Below are 21,516 nucleotides of genomic sequence, written 5' to 3' on the forward strand. Positions count from 1 at the left end.
TACTCTGAAACTGATCTACTGGTACAACTATTGCATTCTACAACTGTGCAATTAAAAAGGTCCCATTTAAACAGCTCTATCATTTGCACTACACAGGCAGATTAATTTTCTAATCAAAACATTCTGGAAAATAATTAAGCATGACATTAAACAGTGTTGTGCTAATTATACCCCCCATGAAGAATTCCAATCAGAATTTAAAGCACTAGAGAAATCTACCAAAGCACAAGTGCTTTACTGTACTTTAAGAAAAATCACACATTCATATAATAATTTTGGTTGTAACTCCTGTTCTAAATTAACCTATTCTTCCATAAAACGATATTATGACCCAAATCCTGCAAAAGGCTATATGGAACGTTATAGGTATACACACACAGAACACTTCACATGGGTGTAGGGGTCTGCCTGTATAGAACAAATTGAGGGATCAAGGCCTGTACTGTTTCCTTGTTATTGTTTTGTATTTAAGCAAGTCAAGTTATTTTAGAAAAGGGGATTGTAATTATTCTGGGTTTTTAATTTGATTTTATTTTTATTGCATTAAAGACAAACAACAAAGAAAAAATTACAATGGGTAACGAGTATTTTATATCACATAATGGAAGCAAAAGGAGACTTGTGCCTTTTACTTCTGTTATTTGATATAAAATATTCAGGACATAGGCACAGATATAGAGTTAATTCCTTCCAATGTCTATTACCTTGTATTTATCAACAAGGAAATTCATCTGCCATTGAGCTGGCCATTTACTTTGTTACGTCTTTCTGAAGTTGCTTAGAGCAGGGGTTCTCAAACTGGGGGTCGGGACCCCTCAGGGGGTCACGAGTTATTACATGGGGGGTCATGAGCTGTCAGCCTCCACCCCAAACCCTGCTTTGCATCCAGCATTTATAATGGTGTTAAATATATAAAAAATGTTTTTAATGTATAAGGGGGTCGCACTCAGAGGCTTGCTATGTGAAAGCGGTCACCAGTAAAAAAGTTTGAGAACCATTGGCTTGGAGTTTCTCCAGTTTTGACTAGCATACCAATGTTGTCACCTTACAATTCACCCTGTTTTCCATATAACTTATAAATATTTTAAATAACTGTAATGTTAGAATAGAACCTATGTCATCTCACTGTAAGTCTTCTGTCATGATGACAGCTCCATAAACAATGTATGAGAGAGGATAATTGAAAATCACATTTAACATATAAAATATAGATCTAGATGCTTGTTCAATATTGAAAGAAAATAGTAACATGCATAGTAATGATATGCTTCACAGTACTTCTTGCTATTATTTTTAAGAGGAATGTTAAAATCTTGAGTCTAGGTTATAGAATTTGAGGTATATAGTTATTATTATAGAAATAGGAGCTTATTTGGTTAACCTGTCCTACTGTATGTATGTTTTTTCTAATCAGTTCCTCCCCAAGAGTAGAGTTTCTCTTTTAGTAACTGAATCTAGAAAATGTCTAACTGAGCAGGTAGATTAATTATGAGTTGTTCAAAGTTCATTAGTATTGTGTCCTGGAATAAGTCTCCAGTGGTCAATAGCCCTTTGGTGTCCCATCTTTGAAAATTAGCCTCTTCCGGTCCTAGAGTTAATTTTGAACAAAACGTTTTTTGTGTCTGAAATGTTTGAGGGACAATTCCTTAGAAGAGGAGCATTCCCCATTTTCAAGTAAAACGTGGTCACTCTACTCTGAGTATCCTAAGGCTGAATCTGTCTGGCACACAGCATAGGTGCTGGAACTGGGGATGTTGCTGCACCCACTGGCTTGAAGTGGATTCCATTATATACAGGGTTTCCAGTTTGGTTCACTGGCTCTCAGCACCCCTATTATACAAATTGCTCCAGCACTCGTGGCACACAGGGATCAACTCCTATACCAGAGGTGCATACTATCTGGTCAACTGAGGGAACTGCTCTGACAACTTGCAAGGACCATTGTAATGGTGAATGCAACTGGAGTGAAATGGAGCTGCTAGTTTTTCTCTATACTGATTCCTATGTTGACAGTGCGTGTGGACACATATTTAGCTTCACTTCACACACACCTCAGTTCTCTCTCTTTGTCATAACGTCAGCATGACTCGCCCGTGAGCTGACAGCCCCCCAGGAATAAGAGCGCCTAGCTCTGGTTTCCCGCCCCAAGTTCTGCTGGGTACACCAATCCCTCCGTGCGTAGCTGGGAGACACTCCACCCAAAGGCGACTACAGTTCCCAGCATGCCATGCTAACTATTCCCCGCGTGGTTATCGCCGCGTTGCTTTTCGGGATATGTAGTCCGGCTGGGGCTGCCCCTGTGGTTCGAAGAACACCGCTGGTTCAGCCTCGCCGGGCAAACAGCTGATTGGCAGGGATTGACAGAAGGTCCGACCAATGATAAAACAGACATGCACGCCCGCAGTTCCTGATTGGTTAGTTCGGGAGCTAGGGGGCGGGACTGCCAGTGGCGGGACTATTCGGACGCGGCAGAGTGTCCTGCGGCGCGGAGAGCCGCGCTGGAGAAGCCGTTTGCTGCACAGCCGGATTTTCCTTCTCCGCATCCGAGCATTTAGCGCGGCTGCTGGGGCAGAGCGAGCAGCCGGAGGCGGCCGGGATTAGAGGAGCTTCCCGGCTAAATCCCCTGCCGGGCCGAGGCGGCGGCTTTACCCTGAGCCCCCCCGCGCCGCCCAGCTAAGCCGCTCTAATTACAGACACGCGCCGGGCGCGGCCGAGGCCAGCGGCGCCAGCAGGGGAGCGCCCCGGATCCGCCGGCCTGGGCGAGTCAGTGACCCACCTGCCCGGGAAAAAGACCAACGCGGGCCATGGAGCCGCGGCTGCCGCAGCAGCGCTACAGCGACTCGTCGCCGCCGCCTGCCCGGGGCGGCCGAGAGAACAAGCTGCTTCGCAGGAAGGTGCCCCCCGGGGCGGGGAGCGGGGCCGGCCCGGAGGACGCGGCTGTGGACGGCAGGAAACCCAAATTTGTAAGTGTGAGGCGACCAGCAGCGGCTAGTGTAACTGGCTCCTGCTGCTGCCCTAGTCAGCGGGGCAGGAAGCAAATCCCGGCCTTGCCCGGTCAAGTCAGCCCCAGGGCCCCTGGGTGTGTCCCACGCTGGCCACCTAAGGCTGGCGGTGCTGCCCCTCCCTGGCCCCGGGGGCCCAGTGGCTGCCTTTCCTCCCGACCCGGCCCAGGAGGAAAGGTGGGCTCGAGTCAGTTTTAAAATCACAAATATCCGGGCGCTGTGCTTTCTCTTCCGTCTCCTGCCAAATTCACTTTCCCAGCTTCATATAGTTCTGTCTCCTCAAGTGCCGTGCGAGGCCTGCAGGGAGAGGGGAAGCTGACCGCCCAGAGAGAGGGTCTGGAAAGTTGTACTTGTTAGAGGCGGGACTGGATGGGGCTTTCTTTTCAGCATGCTGAGTGCTCACCTGAGCGAGTGGATGGTCAGTGGTGACAGCTCGGGCTTGTCGACTGGGGGAAGAGAGAGAACTGGCTCAAAACAACGATTGACGTTGCCAGTATTCCTTTAAATTCATATTGTATGTGTCGAAGGACATTTTGTTTGTTGGGGACCTCTGGGCTCCTGTAAACTGGGTTTGCTGTCACAAACTAAATACAGTGCTTCTGATCTACTAACACAGAAGGGTTCAGGAGCTGCTGGCTGTTCATGGAAAATTAAAAAAATCAAAAGTGGTACCTAGAAGGCTGCATAATGGATAATTAAGAAGGAGTTCAGATAGAGCACTCTTGATAGCCACCATTTGATAGTGAAAGTGAGAATCTCTCAGCTGGGTTAAGGATGCTTTTTTAAGGACCACAGCATCTACTGTTTCCCAGCTGTTAAGTGTGGGCAGGATCTCTCAGACAGATATTAAAGTTAAGTGTGGTCTTCATAGAACAGTTTTTGTTTGTTTGGGTATAACCTGAAGTGTGAATTTAAATCAACATAGTTATATTAGTATATTTCACACCCCAGATATTCTTATTTTATTGAGTATATATTTTTTTTCCTGTTTAGTTCATATTGCTTGGATAGATGTTTTAGCTAAACTAAAAGAAATTAACAAAAGAACTTGAGTAAGAGTGTGCACATGAAGCGTTACATATGTCTAACTATATTAGTATAACTGCTAAACTTTTCAATGTAGACTATCGGGTAGATTTTGCTGGTGAGGGAGCTTTTTGTTTTCTGGCTAATAGATTTCATCCACTAGTTCAGTGGTCTCCAACCTTTTTATGCCCAAGATCACTTTTTGAATATAAGGGCAACCCAGGATCTACCTCACTCCTTTCCAGAGGCCCTGCCCACTCCACACCCCCCCCTCCCCCCTGTGGCTCGCTCTCCCCCACCCTCACTCACTTTCAGCAGGTTGGTGTTCAGGAGGGGGTGTGAGTGCTGGGCTGGGGATGAGGGGTTTGCAGTGTGGGAGGGGGCTCTGGGCTGAGCCTGGGGAAGGGGGTTGGGGTGCAGGAGGGGTGAGGGGTGCAAGCTCTAGGAGGGAGTTTGGGTGCAGGAGGGGGCTCTGGGCTGGCACAGTGTTGGGGTGTAGGGTGTGGGCTCTGGAAGGGGGGTCAGGGCTGGGGCTTGGGGTGCTGGCTCTGCGACGGAGCTCAGGGTGGGTTTCAGGGTGCGAGGGGAGTATGGGGTGCTGGCTCCGGGAGGGGGCTCAGGGATGAAGGTTAGGATGCAGCTTCCCGCCGGGCAGCACTTACCTCCAGCATCTACCGGTGGGCGCAGCGAGGCTAAGGCAGGCTCCCTGTCTACCCTGGCCCCAAACCATTCCCGGAAGGGGCCAACGTGCCCCTGCGGCCCCTGGCAGGGGTGGGGGGCATATGGCTCCGCACTGCCCCTCTCGGCAAACACTGCTCCTGCAGCTCTCAGGCCAGTGTGGGAGCAGCACACAGAGGGAGACCCCTGCTCCCGCACCCTTGGGGCTGAGTTGGCCACTTCCGGGAGCGGTGTGGGGCCATGTAGGCAGGGAGTCTGCCTTAGCTGCAGCCACACTATGCTGCCAGAGATCACGATCGACTGGGAGACCCTCTAGGATCGACCAGTCAATCACGATTGACAAGTTGGTGACCACTGCTCTAGTTAGTGAGTGTCTAACCAATTTTGTTTCTTATAGTCATTAATGATCTGACTGACTTTACAGTTAGGTCAGGGATAACTTGTACCTGGTATTCCTGTACACTGGTGATTTCTTTAATTTCAAACTCTGAATTCCTTATACTATCTAAAAATCCTCTGTAAAAAATTTACTTTCACAGGGTGAGTTATTTTGACATGACAAAGTATTATTTTTCTCATAATCATAGAAGGGAAGGATAATAGATTGTCTTGATCAGTATGTTTTTGGACTGGACTTCATATTTTTTGAGACAGCTATTTAACATTCTTTCTTGCAACCGTAGTCTTCACTTCTTAACATGTCTCCCACAGTTCTTAATCTATTATACCTAATGTTATTGCAAACACAGTTGTAAAAGAGCACCTTAGGATTTACTCTTTCATAAATTGATTTTTAACTGTTCATCTGATCTTAGTCATGGTAACAACTTGCTGTTCACAAATTAAAACTTTGTGAACACATGGTGAGTCATTAACTATGATTTTGAAGAAATGATGGGGGAGTTGCATGATTGAACAGAGAATGGGGCTGTACAATACTGAATACAGTTGATCAGAGCTTTGGATTCTGTCCAGGACTACAGCAAGAATTCTCCATTTTACTTTATTAGTGCTGCTAGAAATAAAAGCTGCAAATACCCCAGACAACTACTTCTAACAGTTAATGATTCCTAATACAGTACCTAGGGGCAGTCCAGTATAATGGTACAGATTCCTCAATGTAACCCTTCCACACTGATTTGCAGTCCATAAGTGCAGTCATCCCATATATGTAAGGCCCTACCAAATTCAGGGTCCATTTTGGTCAATTTCATGGTCATACGTTTTTAAAAATTGTAAATTTCAGCTATTTACATCTGAAATTTCATTGTGTTGTAATTGTAGGGGTCCTGACCCAAAAAGGAGTTGTGGGGGGGTTCAAGGTTATTGTCGGGGGGGTTGCGGTACTGCTACCCTTACTTATGCCCTGCTGCTGGCAGAGGCACTGCCTTTAGAGCTGGGCACCCAGCCAACAGCTGCTGCTCTCTGGCTGCCCAGCTCTGAAGTCAGTGCAGAAGTGAGGGTGGCAATACTGCGAGCCCCCTAAAATAACCTTGTGACCCCCTGCAACTCCCTTTTGGCTCAGGATCCCTTATTTGAGAAACGCTAGTCTCCTGTATAGTATAGGGTAAAAACACACAAAAAAATAGGTTATTTGGGTACTTAATTGTTATCAAAAGATTGAGAAGGTAAGATGGTGGTTGGACCTGAAGTGGCCAAAAAAGTACCTAAAATATCAGATGCTTGTAGGTTGCTCAAATGGCTATCAGTAAAGGTAATTCACGTGCTTCAGTGTCAGAGATGACATCTCATTGCCTGGTTCATGAGATTGTTCAGGCTTGCGACTGGCAACCTTATTTTTCAGTCAATTCCTATTGTTTGGGCTAACATGAACTCTTGGACCTTCAGAATTTGCTGTGGTAATAGCACTCTGCAGGCAAGAGAGCATATATGCGATCCCAGATCTTCTCTTGGCAAACTATCTTCATTAAGAAACCACAATCTTAAGAAACCTTGCTGATCTCTGGGATCTTGAGGCTAATGTTGAGTCAAAGAGAAAAGTTCTGATCTCTTCCTTGAGATTCGCTTATCTCCATGTGATCACAGACCAGGACAAGAGAAGCCTTTCTGTTGAGAGAATTGGCGAACTTGGAACTTGACTTTGTATCTTCTAAATCGACATCGGTATTGGGTCTAGAACTGCATGTCTCTGGGTGACCTGGATTTCTGCAAAGATCTGATTTCCTGGGCCAAATCTGTTCCCTGACTCTGAAAATTTCATGTCTTGGCTCTGGCTACCAATGGATAATCTGGAACTGACCCAACCAAGAAGGTTTGTTTCTCTTCGTTTTGAACCAGTCTGAGAACGGGTCAGATAAACAACTCTGGCTCCTGGGAAAACGAGTCATCTTAGACTTCTTAATTTTTTAGGCATATTGTTTGCAAAAGATCTAAACCCATTCAGAAAAATGGATGCCCCATGCAACAATCTCGATTTGAATGGTCTCCAAATCCTGACTTCCAGACTTGTGTATCTAGCTGCAACCACAAAATTTCCAGGTCAGTGAAACCAAAACCCAGCTCTAAAACTCAGTGTTCATCACAATCTGTGAATATGGTAAACCGTCTGTCTATGCTTCTCTTCTCCTAATTTGGAAGACTTCAAAGACAGTGAGCAGCCACCCTCAGAAGTAGCTGTGAAGGACCTATTGAAGGTGTGTGAAGGTCAAAGGCATTCTTTCCCACAAGATGACTCATACTTGATTCCTTTCTCCCTCCCCCCCTTAGTGTTGGGGTCTTGCTTGCAGAAAGCTGATGGCTCTTTAAAAAGTAGTTTCTGACATCTTGAATACTCTTGTATTTTAAGTAATATAAGAATCTGGTGTATTTTCACTTTTTTTTTTTTTTTTTTTTTTTTTTTAGTGTTGAGCCTGCAAATTGTTGGTCTTAGGCCTCTCCAGGCTGGGTGAGCAAAGTGTCTGCTAGCTTCCTTAATATCTAGCTTTCTGAAAAGTTAAGTATCTGCCATCTTCACTAAAGTCTACAGTTCTGCTGGTGAACATTCATCTGTTTGTCAAACCCTTCTATTCATGCTTCCTTTGTCCAATCCCTTTAAACATTCCCTAATGGGAAGTTGTTTCTGGTAGACATTATTAAGGTTAAAGTTTTGTCATGGATATTTTTAGTAAAAGTCATGGACAGGTCACGGGTAATAAACAAATTCACAGAAGCCTGTGACCTGTCCCTGAGTTTTACTAAAAATAACTCTGACAAAATGGGTAGGGAGAAGAGTCCAGCACCCACTGCTGCTGGGACCCCTGCCGCCCACGGTAGCTTGGAGCGATGGTCCGGAGGCTGGGAGCTGTGGGGTCCCCCTGCGGTGGCTGGGCAACTGCAGGGCTCCCTCGCCAGCTGATAGTTCAAGCCCCTGTGCCCTGGGGCTGAGGAGGAAAATGTCTTGGAGGTCTCTGGAAGTCACAGATTCCGTGACCTCCATGACAGAATCTTACTTAATCATTATATCAGCCTAAATTGTAGAGATGGTTGCTGGTACTTCCAAACCAATTTAATGATTTATGGCAGAGAATAAAGGCCTCATTTATCATAGTTTCTACTTTTGGGAGAAAGCAAACTCCCACCTAAAACACTAGATCACTGCCTCAACTTCTGTTCCGCCATATGCTTAAAATATTCTCTAGCACTAATTTTAGCTTGTTTACTTGGGGTTTTTTAAGCCATATTGATTTGATGCACATTATTTAATTTGTAGTATGTAAGCTGTACTAATACTGTGCATATGGGAGGGCTATATCTTCTTTCAATTTGCATCCTTGTGTGTACACAGTGGCAACTTTCTACATACTAACCACGTGGCATCACATGGTCCTTTTGCTTTGCTGCTGAGCAGTGTGCTCAGAGTGAGCAGTGTGCTCCCTCACCAGCTGATAGTTCCAGCTCCTCTGCCTTGGGGCTGAAGAGGAAAATGTCATGGAGGTCTCTGGAAGTCACAGATTCCGTGACCTCCATGACAGAATCTTACTTAGTCATTATATCAGCCTAAATTGTAGAGAGATGGCTGCTGGTACTTCCAAACCAATTTAATGATTTATGGCAGAGAATGAAGTAATTGGACTGTGTGTTTGGCTGCTTTGCAAGGATGGTGGAACTGTCTGTGGAATAGATTAGAGTCTACAGGGAAAAAAATGTGCCTAAGATTAGAGCTGCATGCTGCATTTTGCACAACATTCGTAAGAATAAGGGAAAAAGCTTAATGATGAGAGGCGGGAAAATTGGGCAGAGGTGCAGAGACTTGCTCAGCAGTTAGCTAGGCTCCAGTAGAAAATGGAAACTGTCAGGGCAATATTGTCAGGGATGTCTATAGCTCTTACTTCTGAATCTCAGACCTGGAAAAAGTGCAACATGACATCAATCTGTTAACCTGTGAAGGGTGGGTGGAATGGATTGTGAGCACTGTAGTGTTGTTTGAGTGGTGGAAGTGAAATATTGGGCAATCCTTATTTTATCTTGTTTATGCCTAAAAAATCATATGAATTTAAAATCTATAGATTTTCTGCGTAAAATGCATTGACTCTTAAAAATGAATCTTCAACCATTTTTATTTTTAAAGTTTTTTCTCTTTGCTATATTACATTCTTTAATTAGAACAATAATGAAAGGTTCAAAATGACACAGCGAGGGGGGATTCAAGTAACAAGCAAGTGTAGGTGCCTTGCCTCTCTCCCTCTGCCCCTCAACATTAGAAGACTTCAAACAGGAAAAGTTCAAAGTTATTAGGGGCATTAGATGGCTCAAAACAGCTGGACTCCCAGGTGCAGCTGTTCTTACTGCCCTGAGTTTGGGTCCGTGAAGGGAATAAATTCTGGGAACAATGCTGTGGCAGTACAGCGGGGAGGAGTTTCTGGTGTTCCCAGTATACTGTATTATCCAGAGGTTGCAGAACATGGCTGGGTCCTAGTTTACAACCCTGCATTGTCTGTTCCCTGAACAGTAGCATGTAATGTAGCAGAGCATTCTGGGTCTGTCTTGCTTTCAGGATTTGCTTCTGCATGTCCCTTTCTTTTTCAGTAGTTTTTCTTGCTATGGTAACATTATCCCTGGTCATTGTGACACTCTCTTTGGCCACTTTAATAATCTCCCTGGAGAGCTCCCCCCCCCCCCCATACAAAGTTCAGCCTCCATTTCCCCGCCTGTTTTTATTTTTGTTTGTTTGACTTTGCAGTGAGGTACCTTAACATATCATCCTGAGTTTTCTGTTCTCACCCCCTGCTCAGTTGTTGATATAGGCCCTGTCCTTGATGATCTGGCTGCTGTGGGTGCCTTGGCTGTGGGCACAGGAGAAAAACACAAGTAATCATGTTTTGTGTTCCAAAAGAGACTGACATTTTTTAATATGCATTTCTGATTTCCCCTTCCTGAGATTCTTCCCAGTTTTGGGGGAATCTCAGTGATGGTAAGTGGTATGTGCATAAGGAGGCTGTATTGGGGTTTTTGTCTTGTAGGATATGCTGCTAGGATTTGGCATTGTGCCTTAGAGACTGGGGGAGGTGGGAATTCTGTTTTCAGTTTGGGTTTGCAGATTTGCTAACACTATGTCAGAGATTAGCACGTGGGCATCTGGTGTGTTAGCTGGATAGTAATGCCTTCTACATCCCCTTTGGGCTGTCCTGACTCGATTACATTACACTGAGGTGGGTAGAGTTGAAGGAAGAGAATGGTCTTATTCAAAAAGGCAAAGGGCAGATGAGCAAGATAAGTTGTGAAGTTGGTCACTAAGGTGGTGCAGGAGTGCCAGGGAATTGCGACTTACACTGGGGAGAATGACCTTGTAGTTAGCTCCCATACTGTCCAGACAAAAATTGAGCAATTTGTCAGTCTTAGCTTAGATTCTGCTTTGTCCCATGGTGAAAGTTTGTATCAAAATATATATAGGGTTCTGTAACCATTGTCTGAAGCACATAGTTCCCAGGCGTTCTCTATGTAAGCCTAAGAGCAGCCATTAAGAGATTTACTATCCCTAAGGCAAAGCTCTTTTTCTGTAAGAATGTGTTGAAGGGCATTTATTAATAAGCAAGGAGTTGTGGTCCTTGTACCCTTACAGGTATACAATGATGTGTACCTCATGTAAAGTGAGAATGCTAACCAAACTTCTTTTCTTGTGACCACTGTCTCAGACTACATTTCGCACAAATTAATGTTTTCATTATTGGAATATACCACCAGAGGGTGTCTGGAGTGCAGGCTGCACCATGCTGCTGGCTGCCATTGTGAGCTGGCAAATGGGGCTTGGGGTGGTGGTGTGTTGGCTAGGCAGGACAGATGTGGGGAAGGAAAAGAAATAGATGGGTGGGCATATGCCTCCTGTAGTATGGACTTGAAAACAGTTGATAGCCAGGGCATTAGCCTGGGTGGGACAGCTGTTGCAGCCTGCAGAGGCTGGAGACTAAAGCTCATGTCGGCCTAAAATGTCTGCAGCCAAGGGGCAACCGGAACAGAAGCTAGTGTGGCAATATAGCACAATAATGATAATCAATTGTAAAGAGAGAGACTTCCATGCCAAGGCTCCTTCGAGAGGATCTGCCTTCTCTATCCTAGCCTGGGTTTTTGGCTGGGGATCAGTATGGGTTTCTGCACAGCAGGAATTGGGCTAGTCTTATAGAGTAACTCCTCACTTAGTCGTCCCTGTTAACGTTGTTTCGTTGCTGATCAGTTAGAGAACATGCTCGTTTAAAGTTGCGTAATGCTCACTTATAATGTCTTTTGGCAGCCACCTGCTTTGTCCACTGCTTGCAGGAAGAGCAGCCTGTTGGAGCTAGCTGGTCGGGGCTTGGAACCAGGGTGGACTGGCAGTCTCCCTATCAGCTCCCTGTTCCCCTAAGTTCCCTGTGTGGCAGCTGCCCAGCAGGCTATCAGTTGCTGGCAGTTCAGCTGTCCTTCCCCCCACTGCCATGTGCTGCTCCTGCCCTCTGCCTTGGAGCTGCTCTCCCGAGCATCCTGCTTGCTGTGCAAGGTGGGGGGAAGAAGAGGGGGACTAATGTCAGGGTGTCCCCCTCCCTCTGCACCTGCACCCCGCTTACCCCATTTCCAAATAGTAGGGGGGACAAATGACAGGGCTCAGGACGGAGGGAAATTGCTGGCAGGAGCTGCTGCCTCAACTTGCTGATCTATTTGAAAAGGCAGTGTACTTAGAGTGGGGTCAGCGTACTTAAAGGGGCAATGCGCATCTCTCTCTCTCACACACGGTGTGCGACTTTGTCTGCCATGCTGTCTCCCCTCCGTCCATTCGTGCTGCCTTGTAGAGCATGAGGCTACATTAACAACAATGTGTTAACCCTTGGGGACTCAGCCGATTGCTAGTTCATCATTTAGCAGTAAGGCATCCCCTGAGAAATATCCCACCCTCTGACTTCACCACCTCATCCAAGCTTCACAATCATCATCGCTGTGTACCAGTATTAAATTGTTTGTTTAAAACTTACACTTACACACTGTGTGTGTGTATGTATGTATGTGTGTGTGTGTATATAATATAATCTTTTGTCTGGTGAAAAAAATTTCCCTGGAACCTAACCCCCCCATTTACATTAATTGTTATGGGGAAATTGGATTAGCTTAAAGTGGCATTTTTCAGGAACATAACTACAGCATTAAGTGAGGAGTTAGTGTACCTGGCCAGTGTCAGGGTCTGGGGTCATGAACAGATCCTGGTTTTCCAGGGACAGTTCTTCACTGGCCTTCTTGTGCACATCCTCTGAGTTTTGCTGGTCATTCTTTGGGGTGAGAATAGAGTGGACAGTGGGATCCACAACCTTCCTGCATTGATTTGTAGTGTAACTAATCGAAATCCTATCCAGTTCCTCAGAAAACGAATAGGTGATATTTCCACTGCTGGACTTCTTCCTGCCATCCCTGGTTTGAGTCTAGTTCCTCCTGAGCTGTTTGCTCGTTATCCTGCATTGTTCAGTGTCCCAGTTGTGGCCCCTCGTGGTCATCCACTTAAGAAAAAAAATTCTTCTTATAGTTGCTTCTCCCCAGATGATGATGAGACCCAGGCTCTTAGCATGGCCCTAAGCAGTTGCTTGAGACGTGTTGTAAGGCTTCTGGAGTAAGGCCTGGTCTACACTACAGAGTTAAGTTGACACAAGACAGCTTATGTTGACTTAACACTAAGGATCTATATCGCGGTGGCCAAACTTACTGATCCTCCCAGCCACATATGATGATAATCAGAAGTTTGAGAGCCAGGACATCTTCCCGTGATTTCTGCCCTGTGGCAGGGCTTGAGGCTTCAGCCCCAGGGGAGGCGCTTGCTGGTGCTTGGGGCTTTAGCAAGAATGGGGGTGAAGTCCCTGGACCCCCTTCCCACTGGGCAGAAGCCCCTAGCCCCATCACCCCACCTTCAGGGCAAAAGCCCTGAGCTCTTCCCCCCCCCCCCCCCCCCCCGGTAGGTGGAGAATGAGAGGGCATGGGAGGGCCCCGCAAACCACATTTTAACTGTAAAAGAGCCTCATGTGGCTCACGAGTCGCAGTTTGGCCACACCTGATCTATATGAAAATGTTGCTCTTGCCAATGTAACTTGCCCACTACGCCGACATAATAACTCCACCTCCACAAGAGGTGTAGTGCTTAGGTCCATGTAGTTAGGGTGATGCAGTGTCAGTGTAGACCCTGCGTTACCTATGTTGACCTTAGTGTTCTCCGGGAAGTGTCCCACAATGCCCCACCGTGATTGTTCTGGTCACTGTTTGAACTCTACTACTTTCTCAGACACTATAGAGTTGACATAGTCATCCCTGCTGTAGTATTTATTGCTTTGGTAGAAAGGTGTTATGCAGTGGTGTCCTAGAACCTGTAAGTTTCTTTTGAATTCTCAATGGATAAATTTAATCCCCCCTCCTTCACTAAAGATTAGTGTAATGTAGAAAACATAGTGACGCATCTGACATGGAATGGAATGGGAGAGGGAAAATTCTGTCTTACTGTGACCTTTCATTTAAGACCCTCCATGTCAGTCTTCACAATGGAGGCTCCCTGTGTCCATAGCAACTGGAGGCAGACCAGATATTTGTTCTGAGCCTGGGCTTAGGACCACTTCTTAGGGAGAACTCTCCAGGACGACAGTATTTTTAGTTTTGAAAGCTATTGTTTTGAAGGGTTTTTCTTAAAAGATGGTCGAAGGCCCAGGCTCTGAACAAAGACTCTGCCTCTAGTTGCTGTGGAGATGAGGAACACCCACTGTGAAGACTGAATTTGAGGGACCTGGATAAAAGGTCGTCATAAGACAATTTTCTCTTATTGTACCCAGTTGTCCTCATTTCATCCTCAATATTTGCTATCATCCCACTTTAAGTTTACATAGAAATTTTCCTAAATGTTCAGCATTGGCCTAACTTTTCTCCCATTGAAGTCCTGTGATAGAACTTTTGTTGATTTCAGTGAAGGCAGAGTAAGGACAATGCTGAACACTTAATATTTTTCCCATAAATATTCCTTCTCTTATACCCCTGCATTTAGGTCATTGCTTGGTAGATCCCTTGTGTGTCTGGTGGCAGCTGTATTATGGGGCAGCATTTTATTTTCTTAGCTGATAAATGTTGTCACATCTTGGGAAAACACCAGTACAGGCACCCTCCCAAACTACCTTAAAGGACAAGAGACCTCAGCAAGTAGAGGTAATATATGGAGCAGCTAACAACTTTCCTTTCAACTTGCGAATTTCTCAACTATGGTGCGCACAGAAGGGTTTAGAATAGGGTTGTCAAAGGATTAAAAAAAAAAATCACAATTGTGAGATTAAAAAAGTGACAATTACAGTTTTAATTGCACTTAGTAGAATACCAATTTAAATTATAAATATTTTGGGATGGTTTTTCTGCATTTTCAAATATATTGATTTCAGTTATAACACAGAATACAAAGTATACAGTACTCACTTTATTTGACCAATATTTTCACTGTAAAATATAAGCAAAAGAAATAATATTTTCCCATTCACCTTATAGAAGTACTGTAGTGCAATCTCTTTATTGTGTAAAACTTGAGAGCCTTCAAGTCGAAGCATGAAGAGGCATATGAATGTTTAGCATATCTGGCTCGTAAATATCTTGCAACAGTGGCTGCAACAATGGTTACGACAGTGTCATGCGAATGCCTGTTCTCGCTTTCAGGTGACATTATAAATAAGAGCCGGGCAGCATTATTTCCCATAAATATAAACAAACTTGTTTGTCTTAGGCCTGGTCTACACTAACCCCCCAAGTCGAAGTAAGGTACGCAACTTCAGCTACGTGAATAACGTAGCTGAAATCGACATACCTTACTTCAAACTTACCGCGGTTCAGACGCAGTCCACACGCGGCAGGCAGGCTCCCCGTCGACTCCGCGGTACTCCTCTCGTTGAGCTGGAGTACCGCAGTCGACGGCGAGCACTTCCTGGTTCGATTTATCGCGTCCAGACCAGACGCGATAAATCGAACCAGGAAGTTCGATTTCCAGCCGCCAAACTAGCGGCTAAGTATAGACCAGCCCTTAGTGATTGGCTAGAAAAAAAATAGGACTGAGTGGACTTGTATGAGGTGAATTGAAAAATACTATTTCTTTTGTTTATCTTTCTTACAGTGCAAATATTTATATTAAATAATACACGTGAGCACTGTACATTTTGTATTCTGTGTTGTAATTGAAATCAATATATTTGAAAATGTAGAATAACGGCCAAAAATATTTTTAATAGTTTGACAGTGCAATTTTAAACTGCGATGAATCGTGACTGTTTTTTAATCTAGTTAATTTATTTTGGGTTAATAGCATGCATTTGCTGCGGTTAATTGACAACCCTAGTTTAGAACCAAAAGACACTTTTGTATTGGTTACCCCCCTGCCTGATTTACTGGGAGGTGTTCTAGAGTTCACATATCACAGGTCAACAGGTAAGATTTGAATTGTTTTAGGCTGTACTTGCATGGTATTGCTTTATTTTCCATTCAGTCAAGTACGAGTCCAGTAACTATACAATTTTGTTAGAGATTGGAAAATGTAAATGGCTGTGTGTCTCAAATGATTTGCTGTCAATTGTAAGTAAGCAGTAGCACCAAGAACACCCCTCCCCCCCCAATAAAACCAAAAAATACCCTAAAAACCCATAGAAGTAATACTAACTTCTAAGGCAATTTCTTGTGAGGTTCTAATTTCAAATTAGTTTATTAAAATAGCTTTAAGGCTTCAATCACATTGAACTTTTGCTGTTTTTGTAGATTTAAAAAAAAAAAAATCCACTTAAAGTAAAACAGCTGTGTAGTAGTCTCGGCCGAGGTTTGGCCCTCAGCGGGGTTGTGGGGTATCCCACCGCCTCGCTCTGGTCCGCCGTCAGTCCTGGTCCAGTGGTAGTGCGGGACAGCAAACACATGGTTAGGGGCTCAGGCCCTTAAGCAGGGGTTGAGCCAATAGGTCAGAAAAAGCCCCGGGCCCTCAATCAGGGCAGGGCAGCAACCACGCAGTCTGGAGCTCAGGCCCTCAAGCAGGGGCTGAGCCAATGGGTTTGTAGCAGCCCAGGCCCTAGGTCAGGGAAGGGCAGCACTCAAATAGTCAGGAACCCAGGCCCTTAAACAGGGGCTGAGTCAATGAGCAACAGGTCCCAGCCTCTCTAGGCCAGGGAAAAGGGGGAGTCTGCCACCCAAGGAGTGGGTGGCAGGGGGCACGCAGGCCCTCCCACTCCACTGCGTCCCAGCCCGGGGCCCTAGCTCGCTGCTGTCAGTGGGGATCCTGGCCGCAACACACTGACATAGGCTCTGGCAGTGCTGCAGCCAGACTGGGGTCGGCTGCCCCCGGGCTACTTCCACACTCCCCCTCGTAGGGTGCCTGGGCCGTACTAGTGTCCTCGGTGCTCTCCACCAGCATCGGTTCCTCCGGGTAGGTAGCGAAGCATAGGTTCGTCTCCACCTCGGGATAGCTGGAAAGGGGCAGGCTCGGCTCCTCCTCGGGGTAGCTGGAAAGGGGCAGGTTCGGCGGCCCCTTGGGGTAGCTGGAAAGGGGCAGGCTTGGCTCCTCCTCGGGGTAGCTGGAAAGGGGCAGGCTTGGCCAGTCCTCCTCAGGGTAACGGGCGAGGGGTAGGCTCGGCTGGCCTGGTGAGTCAGCAGGCTGGTCGAGGCCTGCTGCTGTCTCCCAAGCAGGAGCTTGGCCACAGACGTCTGCTCTCTCCGCCGGCTTGTTCTCCACTGAGCTTGGCAGGCGGGCTTTTATACTTCCGGGTCGGCGCCGTGACCTCTGAGGGGCGGGCTCTGGACCCGGTGGCTCCGCCCACGTTGGTGTTAGGGGAGGTTCGGCCCTTAGCGGGGCTGTGGGGTATCCCACCGCCTCGCTACACACTGTTACAAGTAAGGTAGTGACATGACTGTTTTTTCCTTAATTTACAGCATTTAAATATCAAGACACTGACAGATGATATGGTAAGACTACTTAAAGTTTTGCTTCTGCTGTGTTTGGTGACTAACCCAATATCTTCCATAACTTTAACATTAGCGTATCTTCACTGCTGCTAGACAGTCTCTCCATTAAAAACAGTTTTTAATACTGCCAGTTTGAATGAAAAGCTAAAATATAACTGATAAAATCTGGCTAAACTGGAAAAAATGGTTACTGGTCTATGATATGTCTAGATCAGGGGTCGTTAACCTTTCAGAAGTGGTGTGCTGAGTCTTCATTTATTCACTCAGATTTAAGTTTTCGCGTGCCAGTAATACATGTTTTTAGAAGGTCTCTTTCTAGAAGTCTGTATTATATAACTAAACTATTGTTTTATGTAAAGTAAATAAGGTTTTTAAAATGTTTAAGAAGCTTCATTTAAAATTATATTAAAATGCAGAGCCCCCTGCACCAGTGGCCAGGACCCGGGCAGTGTGAGTGCCACTGAAAATCAGCTTGCATGCTGCCTTCGCACACGTGCCATAGGTTGCCTACCCCTGGTCTAGATGCACCCAGTAAAAATGTCAGTATTGGTCATTGGATTTAAATTGCTGTACTCTGTACCAATTGCTGTTTCGTCATAGGGCAACTAGTTATAACTGTCTGAGGCAAACCACATAATGAATGTAGTAATCACATTTAAGGCGTGCAAAAATTGGGTTAACCTGTTAGGGCTGCATGGCTTGGTAAAATAGTGTTTAATACTATCTTGTACTTTTTAAAAAAAACCAACCCTGTGATGGAGTGCTCCAGTGACCGCCAAGATGATGTCTCCTCCTACTAGTTCTGGGGAATAGCTTGCAAGGTTGATACCCGTTCCCGCGGTTGCATGTCATCCTTCCACCTCTCTATGTAGGTCTGCAGAACCTCTCTCGCTCTGCAAGCTGCTGCTGCCTCTTCGTGACTCTGCCTCCAGCCAGGTCACCAAATGGTTTCACCTGCTGGGGTTGGAAAGTCTTTTCCATAAATAAACAGACTCAGGGAGCCTTCCTCATAGTTCCTCAGTGTCTGGCTGGGGAACCCAGGCCTGCCCTCTACTCCAGGTGTCGGATGAGACCCTCTAGCCAGCAGTCAAGGTCTGTTCCCTCTTAGACCTTAGGGCCTTTCCCTGAGTTCTGTCCTACCTCCCTTCTCCCAGGGAGTGACTACAGACTTGCCCAGCAGCTCCTTTCTGCTGCCAGTTTCCTGCCTTTATAGCCCAACCCAGCTCATTCCTCCTCAGCTGGGCTCCCTCCCTCCCTCATTCAGGGGATTACTTAGTCACCTGATACTTCTCACCTAATGGCCTGTTGGGTTAATTAGCCCCCTTCTTTGTCTTCATTAACCCTTTCAGGGCAAATGTGTGGTGAAAACCCTTTCCCACCTCCTTCATAACAGTATATAATTCATGTTCTGAGACTAGCTTAGCCGTTGTCACTTAAACTTGTTGGTTTGTGTGTCTAAATAGACTTGTAACATAAAATACTTTGTGAAGACTTCTCATAGTTATGAGGTAGCAAGTCTTCCGTCATTCAAGATACTGCAGTTCATTCTCAAACGATGAACATCAGCGTCATCTCTTATGGTTAGAACAGTCTTCCTTTTTAAAAAATGAGAACAGTAAGTTTACACATCTTGGATCATGTCTGCACTAGAAAGTGAAGTCTATTTTGTGTAAGTTGACATCGAGCCTTCAAATTAATTAAGTCAATCTTGCATGTGCACAACACATTTATTGTCTTCGTGAAGTGTGTCCTCACTAGCAGCGCTTGCAATGATGCACAGAGCAGTGCACTGTGCATAGCTATCTCACAGTTCAACTAGACTAATGGGATTTGGGGTAGGGTTTGCAACGCCTCTTGGGACCAAAACATTGTCATGGGTGGTAATGGGAACATGAGTTCGGTCTCCCATGATGCACTTTCCTCCCTCCTTTCCCTGATCTCTATGGCAAACTAAACAAGGTTTTTTGTACCTTTTTTTGAAAGCCTGGCTTAGCTGCGCATACCCCATAGCCTGAGCAACATGGACCCTGCTCAGCTGTGCAGTTGTGTTAGCATTACAAACACCTGATCCCCCTAACCTGCAGTATTTCTGAAGCTGAGACAGGAGCTGCCACGCGGAACATTGCAATGTCATACAAGCAGCCCTTCTGCAAGCCATAGAGCAAAACAGTTTGCAGTTGCTGGTGGCAGTTGCACATCAGGTGAACATGGTTGAACGCCGTTTCTGGTCCAGGGAAGCAAGCACTGACTAGGATTGCATGGTTGTCCAGCTATGGGATGACGAGCAATGGCTGCAGAACTTTCAAATGTAGAAGACACTTTCCAGGAACTTTTTGTGCAGAGCTTTTCTCAACCCTGAAGTGCAGAAGTACTAAAATGAGAGCTGCTTTGACAGTGGAGAAGTGAGTGGCTATCGCTCCATGGAAGCTTGCAATGCCAGACGGTTACTGGTCAGCGGGGAATCAATTCGGAGTTAGTAAATGCACTGTGGAAGTTGTTGTGATCCAAGTTTGCAGGGCCATTAATTGACTTTTGCTAAGAAGGGTAGTGATTCTGGGCAATCACAGTGGATGGTTTTGCTGCAATGGGGTTCCCTAACTGTAGTGGGGCGATAGATGGCATGCATATCCCTATTTTGGCACCAAAGAGTACATAAGCTGAAAGGGATACTTTTCAATGGTGTTGCAAGAGCTGGTGGATCACAGGGGGCGTTTCACTGATATCAACGTCGAATGGTCAGGAAAGATGTGTGATGTGCGCATCTTCAGGAACTCAAGTCTCTTCAGAAAGCTGCAAGCAGGAACTTTCTTTTCAGACCACAAAATAACTATTGTTGATGTTGAAATGCCAATTGTGATCCTGGGAGACCCAGCCTATCCTTTGTTCCCATGGCTCATGAAGCCATACACTGGCTGACTGAACAGCAGTAAGGAGTGGCTCAACAATAGGAGGAGCAAGTGCAGAATGGTGGTGGAATGTGCCTTTGGACGTTTAAAAGGTTGCTGGCTCTGTTTGCTTAGTAGGTTAGACCGCAGAGAAAGCAGTATTCACATAGTTATTGCTGCCTGCTGTGTGCTGCATAATATCTGTTAAACAAAGGGAGAAAAGTTTTCCCTGGGGTGGGTGATTGAGGCCAATTGCTTGGCAGCTGATTTTGAGCAGACATATACCACGGTAATAAGAGACCGGCTCTGCGTCTCTGTGAGGCTTTGAAAACCCATTTCAGCAATGAGCCACAGTAATGTGTGAAGCTTACCTGCATTGTTCCTTCCCAAACCAATCTCCCCATTACTTTTTTCCCCCCTTCTGTAAAATGAACCAACCAACCATGTGTTGAATAAATAAAGAGCATATTTTTCTTGATCTGTTTTCTTGGCTGCAAGGAGTCTAGCGTTGTGTTGCCTTTCTTGAAGCTCAACCAGACGCTCCAACATGTCTGGCCCTCATAATCCGCAGCATCTCCTCCTGCGTGGCACACTCCTGCTCCTGGGATGCACTTCTGCTGTCTATGTTTAGTTTCTCGGGGAGAGAAATTCTCCATGTTCTGAGCTCAGCCTTGGCTGTCCCAGAGGTGTTGATTATCTCGGTGAAAATGTCATCCCGAGTCCTCTTTTTCTGCTTTCTGATCTGGGAAAGCCTCTCTCCCAGTGTGGAGGATTAACCGAAGGACAAGCTTTCATCTGTAAGGCATACAAAGCACAAGGTAACCATTGTCAGTGCATATATTGTTTCTGGAGCAAGGCTGATTTTAAAAAAACAAAACAAAAAACCACCTCTTAATATACTTCACTGCAAACAACAATATACTCAGAATCCCTAGCTATTGCGTGAGTTGGTTTGCTGCTCCAGCCATGGTGAGTATGGCTATAAGGCATGGGCAACAGGTCTTGTGCTGCTACTTCTGTAAAACCGTTGTCAGGAGCACAGTTGGGCAGTTGAGCAATAGCCCCTTCCCCCTAGCAACATGGACAGTACTTGAGGACAGGCACCAGTGTTAAGCCTCCCACTTTTTTTTTTTTTTTTTTTTTAATCAAGGTGGCCCGGGGGGAGGGTGGGAAGGGGAGAACAGACACAGGAAGCTCTCCCCACCTTTTCTTAATGCTGCTTGTAATACACTTTGGTCTCTGTCAACAACAGCCATGGCATGTTAGGGAAAGTGTGGTTGTGGGACCCGGATTTAACCAAAGGGGGGTGGATTATTTGTTCTGTTGTTTGCGATTCATGTACTTGCACTGAAAACTTCCCCCATTTCCCTTAGGTGACCCTATGTGATATCTGTCTCCTGAGGGTAACAGAGATGGCAAGAGAGGAGATGCTGCAAGCGTTTGCGTACAGACCTGATCCTTACTCTGCTATGCTGTGTATTGCAATGATGCCAGCAGAGTTAATAATGGAGTGGTGTGGGAAA

At 45.7% G+C, this 21,516-nt stretch overlaps 1 long non-coding RNA gene across 1 annotated transcript in view; it reads left to right on the plus strand.

Moving 5' to 3' along the window:
- Nucleotides 1-2,918: 2,918 nt before the first annotated feature.
- Nucleotides 2,919-21,516, plus strand: part of LOC113407292 — a 37,047-nt gene continuing 18,449 nt past the window's right edge. The window contains exons 1-2 of the long non-coding RNA XR_003369963.1: nucleotides 2,919-2,963; nucleotides 17,076-17,108. This is a non-coding gene — a long non-coding RNA (uncharacterized LOC113407292). The remainder of the gene's footprint in view (nucleotides 2,964-17,075; nucleotides 17,109-21,516) is intronic.

The sequence above is a fragment of the Terrapene carolina genome, unplaced genomic scaffold, assembly GCF_002925995.2.
Source record: "Terrapene carolina triunguis isolate 2854851 unplaced genomic scaffold, T_m_triunguis-2.0 Scaffold18, whole genome shotgun sequence".
Lineage (NCBI taxonomy): Eukaryota > Metazoa > Chordata > Testudines > Emydidae > Terrapene > Terrapene triunguis.